The sequence below is a fragment of the Anticarsia gemmatalis genome, chromosome 11 (genome assembly GCF_050436995.1).
Source record: "Anticarsia gemmatalis isolate Benzon Research Colony breed Stoneville strain chromosome 11, ilAntGemm2 primary, whole genome shotgun sequence".
Classification (NCBI taxonomy): domain Eukaryota; kingdom Metazoa; phylum Arthropoda; class Insecta; order Lepidoptera; family Erebidae; genus Anticarsia; species Anticarsia gemmatalis.
The window spans coordinates 267,500-281,810 of NC_134755.1; the positions used below are offsets into that span (position 1 = coordinate 267,500).

Consider the following 14,311-nt stretch of genomic DNA (forward strand, 5'->3'; position numbering starts at 1 on the left):
GAGTATTAATGAAAATAATGAAGTTTCGCTAAGTGTTTGAATTTTACCCTGTATGCACTAAATAACTCTGTTAATACATACATTAACTGCCTCTGTGGCGCGGTCGGTAGTATATACGACTGCGGTGCGAGAGGTCTCGGGTTCGAATCCTGGGTCGGGCCAAAAAAGTCCTTCCTGAGATTTTCTGTTAAGAATTTCTTAGAGATTGCCCGGAGTTAGGAAGTTGAGGTCGAAGACCTCCGTGCCTCGGAGAGCACCTAAAGCCGTCGGTCCTGCGCCTGACCTCTCACTGGTCGTGTCGGTTATCCGTCCCACCAAACTATGAGAGTGATGGAATAGAGAGTGTACCTGTGTATTGTGCACACACTTGGACACTATAAACAAAGTCCTGCACAGATGGCCAGTTTCAATGAAACTGACCGCCGTAGCCGTATATCGGCTAGGAGGACATTATTATTATAAATCACACCTATTTCCTGAGTGAAGGTATAGGGGTGAGCAAGATTTAGAAGAACGGATAGCATAGTGTACGGAACAAACAGACTGCGTCGTTGTTACGCCTTCTCTCACATTTCTATGATAAAATAAATCTTACGTTGCTTCCACGAATCGGCTTGCGGCTACATTCAGATACACAAAGTTATTTCGAACCTGTTATAATTGTTACATAATATTATTTATTTCTATACCATAAATCGATTTTCTCCAAATCTATTGAAAACAAAGCCTTAGGAAATCGATTATATAGTGATTTATATAAACTAGCATATTATATGCTTAGTTCCGCTGATAAAATATCATACAAAAGCAACATGTTATTCTGTGAAACTATCAGAACCATACAACGAACACGAGAGGAAACATGGAGGGACTTAAACACGGTATGAATATTTTTAAACTCATACATCTATACTATTATTATAAAGCTGAAGAGTTTGTTTGTTTGAACGCGCTAATCTCAGGAACTACTCTTCCGATTTGAAAAATTATTTCAGTGTTAGATAGCCCATTTATCGAGGAAGGCTATAGGCTATATATCATCACGCTACGTACTGTAGGTACCAGTAAAAAATGTTACAGAAGCGGGGAAAAAATTCACCCTTTCTCTCTAATGTGACGCAAGCCAAGTTGCGCGGGTCAGCTAGTACATACTTAAAATCACACCATCCAATAGTGGTGGATAGAGTCCTAGGAACTTCCCTTTCTTCATTCACATCGATACATCCCGTATTTTGACTCTTTTATTTGAATAGGTGAAATATCGGCTTCGTAAAATCCCAGAAGCAAAGTTATAAGTGATTGAAGCCTATGAAGTCAGCCACAACGCTGGACGCTGTTCCTCTGAGCTGATCAGAGTTGCGTGATCTCCCATGATTAAAGTAAAGATATTAAAAGGAGCTCGTGGCTTAGTAACAACAGCCACGCGGATCGATCGCAGATGTTAAGCGACGCTTGTCGAGGTTGGTCTGAGGATGGGTGACCATCTTATACATATCGAGTTCCTCCGTGTTTCGGAACGCACGTTAAATTGTGGGGCTCAGCGGATTGATCTCAGAGGTTAAGCCACGCTTGTCGAAGTTGTTCTGTGGATGGGTGACCGTCTTATACATATTGAGTTCCTCCGTGTTTCGGAAGATACATTAAATTTTGGGGGACCGGATGTCATTTTCGAAGGTCTTTGACAGTAACCAGTCTTCAGAAGCTTAAAAGTCTGACAACCAGTCTTACCGCAGGGTATCGTGTTATAACCCAGGTAACTGTGTTGTGGAGGTCAGATAGGCAGTCGCTCGATGTAAAACACTGGTACTCAGCTGCATCCGGTGAGACTGAAAGCCGACTCCAACATAGTTTGGAACAAAGGCTAAGCTAATAGATTTAGAGGTATATATTATAAAACTGCTGGATTTAGTCTTCTACTCTTCGTTGCAAGAGAGCTTGTTCTTCATAGACTTGTTATGTATGCATTCCTTTTTTTAAAACCCGTGACTCTTCCTCCGCTGGGCCAGAGTCTCGTTACGAATTGTGATGACAAGTACATGATATTATTATTGACAAGCTGACCCGCGCAACTTCGCTTGCGTCACATAAGAGAGAATGGGTCAAAATTTTCCCCGTTTTTGTAACATTTTTTACTGCTGCTCTGCTCCTATTGGTCGTAGCGTGATGATATATAGCCTATAACCTTCCTCGATAAGTTATCTAACACTGAAAGATTTCTTCAAATCGGACCCGTAGTTCCTGAGATTAGCGCGTTCAAACAAACAAACAAACAAACTCTTCTGCTTTATAATATTAGTATAGATTGATAATTGCATTTCAGGTTATTCGTTGCTGATCATCGCGGCATTAGTCAGTATAGTACTGGCTGAAGAGTGTGTATGCCCATTAAACTTAGATCCTGTATGTGGTTCTGACTTACATACATATCACAATAAATGTGAGCTTGATTGCAAGAATAAAGAAGTAGAGCGCAGAATCAAGTTAGTTAAGTATGGCCCTTGTCCTGATTGCTTCTGCCATTTGATTATGAAGCCGCCGGTGTGTGGTTCCGATGGTTATACTTACGCAGATGACTGTGTCTTCGAGTGTTTAAAGCCATACAATCATGGTGTTGTTATTGTCCATGAAGGTGAATGTTACGATCCACGTTCTCAGTGAATACATAAGCGCGATTAAGTAGTCATTACTATAGACTCTATAGAGTATCGACATTTTGACGTTTAAAATGATCTACAAATCTAGTTCCGATAGCACCCGCTAGAAGCGCTGTTTGGGTTTTTTATAAAAAAATTGTCAATAGCTTGCCGGCTGTTGGTGAGGTTGCATTTGGTTTCTGTAGCTCGATTCTCTACTACTGTCGACTACCGATAAACGGCAAACTATCGAGATATTTTACACTAAAATCTGTTTAGCGCCCCTACCAGGCTCTGTAAGTACTATTTTGCCAGAACATTTTAAATGTCCAACTCTCGATACTTGACAGTAAAGTTTGTTAAGAACTGCAATAAAAAAAATCGTATGTTTTGGCTTTTAAAATTCATGTATTCATAATAATCGTTGTTTTACTAATAAATCATTTTTCGAAAATAAAGTATGAAATATAATATAATATTTTATGAACTGTGACTCGCATATTTTTTTAACGGATGAAAATTATCTACACTTATTATTTATTTATAGGCATATGGAGTTTTATTAACGTAACTAATTAGTAATTGTTTATATAAATAACCGTATAATTGATTTATATGCTCTGAATATAAATAACGTGACGCCTGTTACCAATCATTATTATAATAAAACTAGCTAACCCGGCAGACGTTGTTTTGCCCTATAAATAAAAATAATTAGTCACTTATGGGTATGAAAAATAGATGTTGGCCGAATCTCAGACCTACTCAATATGCTCAAAAAATTTCATGAGAATCGATCAAGCCGTTTCGGAGGACTACGATAACTTACATTGTGAGTATTGTGACATGGAAATTTTTAAATATAAGATAAATTAAAACTATGACTGTCCCACTGTTGGGTTAGGGTCTCCTCCCGGAATGAGGGAGGGTTCTGGCCTTGAGTCCACCACGCTGACCAAGTGAGGTTTGCGAACTTGACACTTTAACTATTGTGCTCTAACTTAGCTCATATTCGTGTCACTGGAAGAAAACGTAGTCTATTTATATTCATACGATATAATCTATCTATTCAACAAATTCCATCCAAATCGGTTCAGCCGTTTAGAAGAGAGACTCACAACACGTTTGAATTATTATCTACAAAATCGATACAAGAACCAAATTGATTTCTATTTTGAACTTAAACGAGTATTGAAATAAACGACACGGCAACGCCTACTGTAACTATAGTCCAACAACTTAGTAGAGAGCCTTGGCATGCGAGATTTATTAAGATTATAATTAAGAATTCGATGGAAATAGGAAATAAAGCAGCTGTATCAAGTAGTCCACTGTCAGCTGCATAACTCTGCGAATCAAAGTTGATACAAAATCATGATTTTTGTGTACCTTTGTCAGCCACTAACCTTGCACACAGGGCACTCTACTCAAGTTGTCGGACTATATTATGAGAAGGAAACTATGCGAACCGAGTTATTATTCATAGAGTAATAATATTTTAATAAATCGACCATTTCGATGCAATATGCATTCTAAATAACCACTGATTGTTAGAACATGTTCAGTAACACTGAGAAATAATTTCTAAGGGATAGTATACGTTAGACACTTTGTACAAACCTTTTAAGACGACTATTTGGCCACCCTATCTATGTTTTATTGGACTGCAATATCTAAAGCATGGTTACAAATTTCTGATACAGTTATAATGTCTTTGTATTGAAAGATACTTAATTAAAATTACTTCAATAAAATAGATAAGGGGGCAGAACAACTTTAATTCAAACATAAAACTTTTGATAGTAACCGCTTGTTTGAATTAATTCCTGTATAATATTAGAAAATAATAAACATGATAGAACTTTAAGAAAGAGCAGTTCAAAATCACAGACTAAACGCTCTAATATACACTGACCACAAGAAAACTGAAAGCTCGTTGAGTTATATCTCGCAGGTCTTTATTCACACACGAAGCTCGTAAATTCACACGAATATTGTATAATAGGACTGTATTTATAGCCTTTTCGATGTCATTTCAAAATTCAATAGCAAACGCAGCACGCAGGTGCGTTTACACGCGCGTCGCGGGCGAGTGAAAGAGTGTCAATGGAGGTGTTTTGACAATCAAATTCTATATTGTGCCTCGTTCAATACGTTATAAATTTGTTTATAGAAATAAGTTGGGTATTGTTAGTCATTTAAGCCACTGTGGTTGGAAATAAAAATATGACAGAACTTATGATTTATGTTACTTTTATTGTGAATGAAAAATTAAACGGATGTTTTGATTTATTTTATTAAAATTATGGTACAGAACAGCGTACCTACAACGTGCGTCATTTACAAATATACCTACATATTAAACTTAAAATTCAGGGTGAAATCTTTCCTTATCGAAAGATTTCTGTGCACAAGAAATATTTGCAAGCAATCTTAAGGATCTAATCGCTTCGGCATCTAAACCGTACAACACTAAATATCGGTGTCTAACTATACCCCAGACGTTATTGCTATGTTAACTACGTGGTCTTGTTTAATGTTAAATATTATTACTTTCTATATGAAGCTGAAGCGTAGGGCTGGTGCAGTCGAAGATATTACTGAAACTCGTTTTTGGATGAAGATTTTATAATACAAAACGCGACATAATGACGAACCAAAAAACTTGTAGACTTTCAGCTGTAGCATAATACTATGCAGAATAACTATGGGTTGATTTCCTACCAATATCACGATAATTATATTATTGGTAAGTTAAATGATAAAAAAAACTTATTCCCAAACCATTCAAAAAACTGTAATTAACGTCAAGCAAATTTACATGACAACTTCCGAATTAAATAACACTATAGCGCCGAGTATAAAAAATTGTTATGCAGCATGCTAATTCAAAATGAAGTCTTCGTATATTCTATTTGCTACGCAAAGATTTAAGAATAATATCATTAATCGGCTAGTCCTAAAACTAGATGTAAACGAAGCACAGATGTGCGAACATTTAGTGGAGCGTAGGCGCTCGTCTGCAAGCCGTCTGAATACGTTGGCGCGGCGCCAACTCACGCCAACAAACGCCACACGCGCCAACTCGCGCCACCACTCTCATACTCCGGAAGGAAAAAATCTCGCCGCCTTATTGTGCAGACAGTTATGATAATAGAATGGGCTCTTCATACTGTGTCCGATCGTAATCTCTTGATAACGGCCGCGGCTAAGTGTGATTGTGATACTGCTACTGACTTACTGCGGAACTAATGTGTTTCTTGCTTTAGTTCAAGTTTGTGATGTGTTAATTGCTGTGTAAGAAGAATAATTTTGTCGCCTATTCTTTTAGTGAAGAAATAAATGTAACCCATTAGTGTCCCACTGCTGGGCAAGAGTCTCCTCCCGTAATGAGGGAGGAGTGAGGCCTTGAGTTCTTATAAATAAATATCAATCCGATTGTAGTCAATTAGGAAGTAGTCGTTAAGATATGTTAATGTCTTACGAAGCATTGATCAACTTTGACTCCGGTATGTGTATCATCTCAGTTGATAACTAGTGTATATCAAATTGATGGTCACTATTTAGTACATTGCTGCTTAAATGTAGCATGTTCATCTCTATATTCTAAGAGAGAAAACAATGTACAGCATAGTGGCTTTCAAATAGTTGTAAACCGTAATACGTGATAGCCAAATGTAGCCAATAAGGTTAATCACTAAATAAAGATAAATGTAACCTGAACAGATAAGAAAATAACTCCTAAATAGTTGCCTCATATTACACGAAAAAAGTTAGTTAGCTACATCCAAAAGGTATAGAGAAACACCTCTATTAATAGTCGCCCGACCAGATTACTTAGCTTGTTGTATGAATGGATTTCCTCTTAGAAACTAACTCCCAACTATTTCCAGTCTTTCATCGCGTTCACAACATTAATCATGTATTCAATGCCTTAGTTCGTAACTTCTAGGCCTATTGAGTAGATCGGCTGTTCTTATCGTGTGTCCCAGGGTTTACTCGGGGGTAATCAAGGCTGGTGGAATTTTGAGCTGGGGTTTTTGTTGATTGGAGTGTAAATTATCTTAGTGGTGAAACTTTATAATCACTAAGTACAGATTTTGCTAGACAGATAATTTGAAAATTTTAGGATAATTATTATTACTTTTAAGACAGTGTTTGAACAATTTGTCAAAGAGAGTACTATTTCACCTAAGAAGAATTAGACCTTTAATTAGGACTTGCCTCTACTTGTTTGAAACAAAAATATCGTATAGCATATTTTTGTTCCAAACAAGTACAGGCAAGGCATTTATGTTTCTATGACATTATGAATATGCCACACTGTCGCATTGGGTACAAACCTGTAAAGATAGTTGTAAGGAAGATAAATAAATAAATAAATATTCGTACATCGACATATCCGGTCAAAATAGATACATTTTTCTGGCCAAATCGTTATTGCTTCATAGGCTATAATATATTCTATCAAAACGCACGCATTTACAATATATTTAAATTCCAAAATACATTCATAATAAACGACATCTATAAAATCCATTTCACAAGTCTCGTAGGCGGAACATGGAAATCTATTAATCTAAATGAAGCCATAATCACTTTTAAAATCTTTCACATAAAATTAACAGCAATCGTTTTCTTTGAAGCAATTAATATTGAAATGAAAAGGACGTAAATCACAGGTTCGGACCCCATCAAGTTCTAATGGAATTTTAATATTTCACTTTTGGTGTAAGCGGCTCTCAGCGGACCTTGTCACCTATAAATTATTCAGGTGAAGGTGGAAACACATTAGAAACGATTAGTGGTTGGGAAATTTGACCACTTAATCTAATTTGTCACTTTTCTATAAACGTATGTTTAGTATGAATGTTGACGTAATGTTTTTACGTAAATTTGCGTGATTACAAGTTGAAAATCACAAAATATCGCTACATTGTTACTTGTTTACTTTCGTAAAAAAAAATTTAAGCAAATATTTACTAAAACGATCAAGCTAGATAGCCCGTATTTGATGCCAAAGAAAAACTTAGGATTACTTTTTAAATAGCCGAGAAAATGCCAATGTTACATCAAGCAATTCGAGGTTAAACGTTGAATCGCGTTAATTGTATAGAATTCCATTACCTGTGGACTATGACCCAAACCCCGAACACAGCGCCGAGCAGTCGCCGAACATTACGAAAAATTATAAACCTCTAATGTATACTGGTCTTAACGTTCCAATTAGTAATAAGTACAAGTGGTATAAGTGATAAAAGCCGCGTGTCCAACATATAGTGGTATTGAAACAAGACATTATTTGATACAAACATTTTTGTGAGTGCTTCTTAATTAATATTCTAATGAAGTACCTTGTCTTATCCGTAAACGTTCGTAGCAACATTCTGGGAATTTTACGAGGTTTCTCGTAAGAGTACAAATTGGGTTTCGTTCTGAAATAGTTCTAATTAGAGGCTTTTGCCCTATGGCACGGTTTTCTCGTTATAAGGATTTTTATACGTTTTAATATGAATTCACAAAATTCACGTAATTTAGTCGTAATATTTTTTGGAAGCTGCCTGTATTACATGTCAAATTTGTTTTAAGATTTGAGCATCACACAGAGTCCCATATGAGAGACGAACGCGACGCAAAACAAGTCAGCAAATGTGAATAATGTCATCAAAGGATCTTTCATCCTATGTTACAGTTTAAAAAAATGATATCCTAAATGCGACGTCTCTTTGCACATTACGTCACATATTTGTAGCTTCCGACCGAATGGTCGATGACCAGTCGCATCAAACATTTGAAAAGATATCTTGAAATCGATAAAATCCCCTTCCGTATACTAAAATCATATTCAATAAACCGTAGGCGTGTTCATATAAACAAACAATTGCAATAAAACGGACTGGGTACTCGGTACAATTTACAATCAGCATGAGAGTCCTGTAGCGACATTTAAATACGAGAGACAATAGCCGGCCACGTAGGAGTTCGAATTATGGTTAGTGTTTAGTAAAACATAGGGCACTGACACAATGAGATATAGAAGACTAGATAGTGCTTAACTTAAGAGTGGAAGTAGGTTGACTGACATTAAATTGCGTTGCGTCCATATTTTACTTTGTAGAAGAAAGTATTATATTCATATATGAGCCAGTTAAAAGGCAAAATATATAAAATTTAAACAAACAAATTTATGAATTGGTTTGCCACCTATTACATATTATAATTAACGGGAACACTCTTTAATCTACCAGAAATTTGTAAATGAAGCTTTTGAAAGAACTGCTGAAACGCGCCACTCATTTTTTTTCATTTTAAGTGATTACTTACACGCTCGTACACAAGTAAAAGCTTGTATGATGTCATCTATACTATAATATTATAAAGCTGAAGAGTTTGTTTGTTTGTTTGTTTGTTTGAACGCGCTAATCTCAGGAACTACTGGTCCGATTTGAAAAATTCTTTCAGTGTTAGATAGCCCATTTATCGAGAAAGGCTAAAGGCTATATTTCATCACGCTACGACCAATAGGAGCGGAGAAGCAACGAAAAATGTTACAAAAACGGGGAAAATTTTGACCCGTTCTCTCTTACGTGACGCAAGTGAAGTTGCGCGGGTCAGCTAGTCGTATATATAACTCTAGCAAGTACGCTCAATGTTCATTCTATTTAGTGAGTTTATCTAGTGTACACAATGTCTGTGTACCTGGACGTAGGTGTAGGCATTATTGCTGGTTGTTAACTATAATCATTTTACGGAGGAAATGTGCTGAAAGCCAATATTATATTACATGTACGAACTAAAGCTTTATGATAAGTGGCGGTTCTAGTAAGACCTTGTGCGGTACTAGGAACGAAATCTATGATTGATTTTGAAAGTTACATAACGAAGTATGACATAATCAGCAGTTTTGTACTTTACATAGATGCACAAATGTTAACTTAATAGTCATTCGATAATACGTTTCTTAATTCACAAAGGTAAGGTTTTAAGATTAAAAAAACAGTATTGAATTGATAGCTCATTAGTACTAGGCCGAAAGCAGAGAATACAATGCCCGATATATATGTAATGTACACGTTTATGGCAAAAAGCGAATTTACAAAACTGTTGTTGTTCCAACATTCATCTCTCACGTATTACCATTTTCATTCTCATTATTCACTCATCTAGACAAAACGACGAATCTGCAGTCAAAGAAAACGCCTGCTTCTAGTTTGATTAAGTCAAACATTCATCCAAGACTCCAAATTTCAATATCACAGTTTAATAAAACATAGAGCGTATACATACATAATGTTAATTTGTCGAGCGCCGCTTGCAAATTGCATGTAAGTGAAAACAGCGAGGCGCGGACATTTGCATTCGGCGAGCATCTACTGCGATACGTAAACACACGGCCGAGGAGAATGCACATCCGAGCAAGTTGGCGTTCATTATATTTTTCTGATTAATTTATGCAAATTAATTTGAATTCTCAATCAGCTTGAGGGTGGTTCTGCTAAGGTTGAATTATTAGTAGAATATTGTTATCTTTGGTGAGAACATTGAATAATATTATTATACTGCGCTGGTAGAGAATATTTCATACTAAAAGGTATTTATACTTTTTAGACTTTACAATACCGTGGTAAGTATATAATATGTCATTTCCTTACTTTTACCAATGCGCAAGGCGACCCGATTTTTGGGCAATCTTTGGAATAATATAAAGAAAGATATAAGACTTTAACTACTGCATTACTCGATTATTTAAACACAACCAACGTAAATAATTTGTGTGTAAAACGGTAGCTTATTCAGTGTAATATTTATTACTAAATTCTATCACAATTATTCATTACTAGTTAAGAAATCTCTTAAATCAATACGTACAAGAGTGGTCACGTAACAATATTCGCACCGGCTTGCTGGCTACTGTTTAACGCAACCATTTATATTCATATCGAATTAACCTGAGAAGTTGCAGTACAAATACTCGCATTCGTTGTTTATGAGAGAATAATTCATGAAGATTTAGGCTTTGATTTTATTTGCTTGTATAAACTATTTAGCTACATGTGTGTAGTACTCGTAACCGGTGGTCTTGTATGACAAGATGTATGGATGTGAATAAAGCAAGGGAAGTTTGTAGGGATCGTAGAAAGGACTTTTTTTGGTCTCTGCCTAACCATATGGGAAAAAAAGACATGATTTTAGGTATTCGGCTTTCGGGCGCCTTGAACAATTTTGACACTAGGTTGACCACTAACTATACGATAAGGAAGGAAGAATTATTTTACGTAAGTAATTCCGTGTTTATTACAAACTAGCTTTTGCCCGCAATTTCGACAACAAGTGAAGATTCCTAGAGTAAAGTGTACCATATTCTAACCCAGTTTACAAATTGGCAACAATTTACAAAAAAATGCAACTGTTTTTGCATGATTAAATAACGAACATGGGAAAAAAAAGCTTTTGGGTTCGATTTTAAGAAGACATGAATTGCATTACCAAGGTATAAAGTTAGTAAACTTATAGCTTCACTATTTTATACACAGTACTGACCCGTGAGCCTAACTATCGCAATAAGATCTTAATTTATGACATTTTAGCTGAAGGCTCCAACGATCTCCATATTGAATTTAATCAGGATACAGTCGCGAAAGCGTAACAGTCCAAGTAACTTTCCATTTATAATATTAGTATGGATTTATTACGATATTTGAACCGAAGGGGGTCTGTTCCTATTACAACTGAAACTAGTGGTTTGTTAGTGAAAGTTACGGCTCAAGGATGTATCGCACCTAAAGCAATTAGATATTTATAGCCGGATCCCAAACTAAAATAATTTAATGACTATATTCAAACCATTTTGTTTAATATTTATGAATCTTTATTTTTTTTACTTCTTAGTTAAATCTGTGCAAAATTGTTTTATAATCCGCGATTAAAAGTAAAATATTTTTATTATCAAACATTATAAAGCTGAAGAGTTTGTTTGTTTGAACGCGCTTATCTCGGGAAGTACAGGTCCGATTTGAAAAATTGTTTCAGTGTTAGATAGCCCATTTATCGAGGAAGGCTATAGGCTACTTATCATCACGCCACAACCAAAAGGAGCAGAGTACCTGTAAAAAATGTTACAAAAACGGGGAAAATTTTGACCCATTCTCTCTTAAGTTACGCAAGCGAAGTTGCGCGGGTCAGCTAGTTCAAACATAATTCGAATGTTTAGTTGGGATTAAAACAATAAACATCCTTATATCATTTCCCGATACTATAGACCCAAATAAGGCCATCTTCGTGTTTTAGAGGCAAACGGTAATGTCGATACATTATCAGAAAGCTTTAACTAAAGATATTTAGTCTATCATCCCTCATAGCTACGACTAGTCGTGAGCTATGACAGTAGACTTTCTTGCGTAAGCAGTTAGAACATTGATTCATTGAAACATGGCGCTTGTAATGCTGGGGCTACATTAGCGGGCTATGGCGAATATTCGTGTTAACGCGATGAATGTGGCCGGGTTCATCGTGTCATCGCGTAGTATTCGGGCGAAGACGATGTAGTATCGAGGAGCTGTCGGTAAACTGGCGCGAATCAAAGGGATTTGTCGCGCCAATATTCGCTTAGGTGGCTACATCTACGTCAATTCAGTGTCGTTTTTAATTTACCGCTCACGTCTCCGCACAACACACTGAACAGCACAAGGCACGATGCATCGCGTCAACTCGACACGAATCTTCGCCCGCCTTAATGTAGACAAGAACATCGCCCATACCCGAACACGATGTTTTTGTCGCGCCAACACCATACGAATCTTCGCTCGCTAATGTAGCCCCAGCATTAGGAATATCTTAGAGTGAATATAAACGACGTTTCATAATGTCTGCCGTGATATGCTAATGAATATTGCTTGTGAGTTATTAAGTGACAACTACTTGAATGGAAAAGTAGCTAGTGAAATGTTTGTTGAAATGGTTGGAGGAAATATATTAATTGCAATGTTACGAACTATTTTCTATTGACATTATTGGGGCTTCCTTTTTTCAAATTAGTTCTGTCATATTAACAAAACATTGCCGGTGTAAAAACTTGCTGATGGGAGATATTTCAAATATTCTTTATAGATTTCATAGTAAATCGATTGTATAGGGTGCATTACAAAAGTGACTGTCATCATGTTTTGACATAGGTTTGAATTCCATATCTTTTTCTAGTACCGGTTTTATCCGATTGCATTTTTTATTCGCCTTATCTATATGTGATAAACATAAAATATCTTTACTTGTACTACCCCAGTTTGATTTTATTTGATTGTAATTTGTAATCAACTTTTGTCACACTGAAAAATTGTTTCAAATTCCAATAGTAATAGTCTTCATAATGAACACCTACAATCCTTAAAAGACTCATTACATAAAAACCCTAAGAAAGTCAACACAAACAGAGCCAACACGACCCATCTTCGAGACCGTCCATCGTCCCACACGACCCGCCCTACGAGCCCGATAGCCACATGTTAGCATACACTAAATAAATTAGCGCCGAGTTACACGCGCCAATACTGATGTGTTTACACCCTGTATAAGTATGTGCGCTAAGTGATTGCGATTTGTTCACTTGAGGATATTAGGAGGACGGTGACTTTGGTATAATACTACTAAATGAATTAATAGACAATTAAAAAGTTAAATATTTTAAACGTGTAACTTGAATAGATCGTCTCAAAAATTAATGGAGCGTCTTTGATCATTACATATGTATCGAATTGGGTCAAAACCTAGACATAAAATAATCGTAAAGAAACAAATGGGAAGCTTAATTCATCCTAAGTATCATAGGATAAAATATTCGGAGAAAAATTGAATATTTTTTGCTGTTCTCGAGTTACTACAAGAAATAATCTCTTGTTCATTTACACTACATCTAAATCGGGCCAGCAAATAAGGAGTGGAATCGTAATATAAGGTTACATTGTACATTGCATTGTATATTACACAAATCTTCGAGAACTTTATTTTCTTCACTATAAACTACACTAGCAATCCAAAATATTTTTTGTTTCACATAAAGAAAAATCAAAATTTAAAAAAGACATACCTTCCTACCTTATTTTTTCATCGGCACAAACTCAAACCGGTAACTATTGTGTTTCCGTCCCCACTGCGCTTCACCACTCATAATCTACTGAACACTTATTATGCACCCCTTGACCTAATTAAAAGATAAAGCTCCCTTTATAAAAGAATTACCTACAGTAAAGAGTTCGCTTACTTTTGAAGAGAAACGGTTTTGTGTTTGTTTACTTCTGTTCATGTACTTTGTTTTTGAATGACAGACCCGTATTTTGAAAGTTCCTTGTGAGGGGTAACTTAAAAAATATGGATTTAAATATGCTTTATTTGTTCCGAAAATCAAACCAAAGAAATTATTTTCTGATTTATTTTTTAGAAGAAGTTTTCTAGAGTAGTGGAGCCTTTTACGAACACAAAAACGGCTGATACTAAGTGCAACTAGACTTTAAATTAACGAATAACTATTGGTAGATTATAAACATATTTTGTTCTGTATGGTAATTGAACCCATGACTGTCAATAACCCAAAAAATATCATGTTGACCATCCTTACGACAGTATAGATTCAAAATCTATCTAAGCCTTATATTATAAGACTGAGCAGTTTGTTTGTTTAAACAAAG

The 14,311-nt window shown here is 35.9% G+C and overlaps 1 protein-coding gene across 18 annotated transcripts in view; it reads right to left on the reverse strand.

Annotated features, from left to right (window-relative positions):
* Positions 1-14,311, reverse strand: part of LOC142976754 (uncharacterized) — a 248,607-nt gene that overhangs the window by 185,969 nt on the left and 48,327 nt on the right. The window lies entirely within an intron of this gene.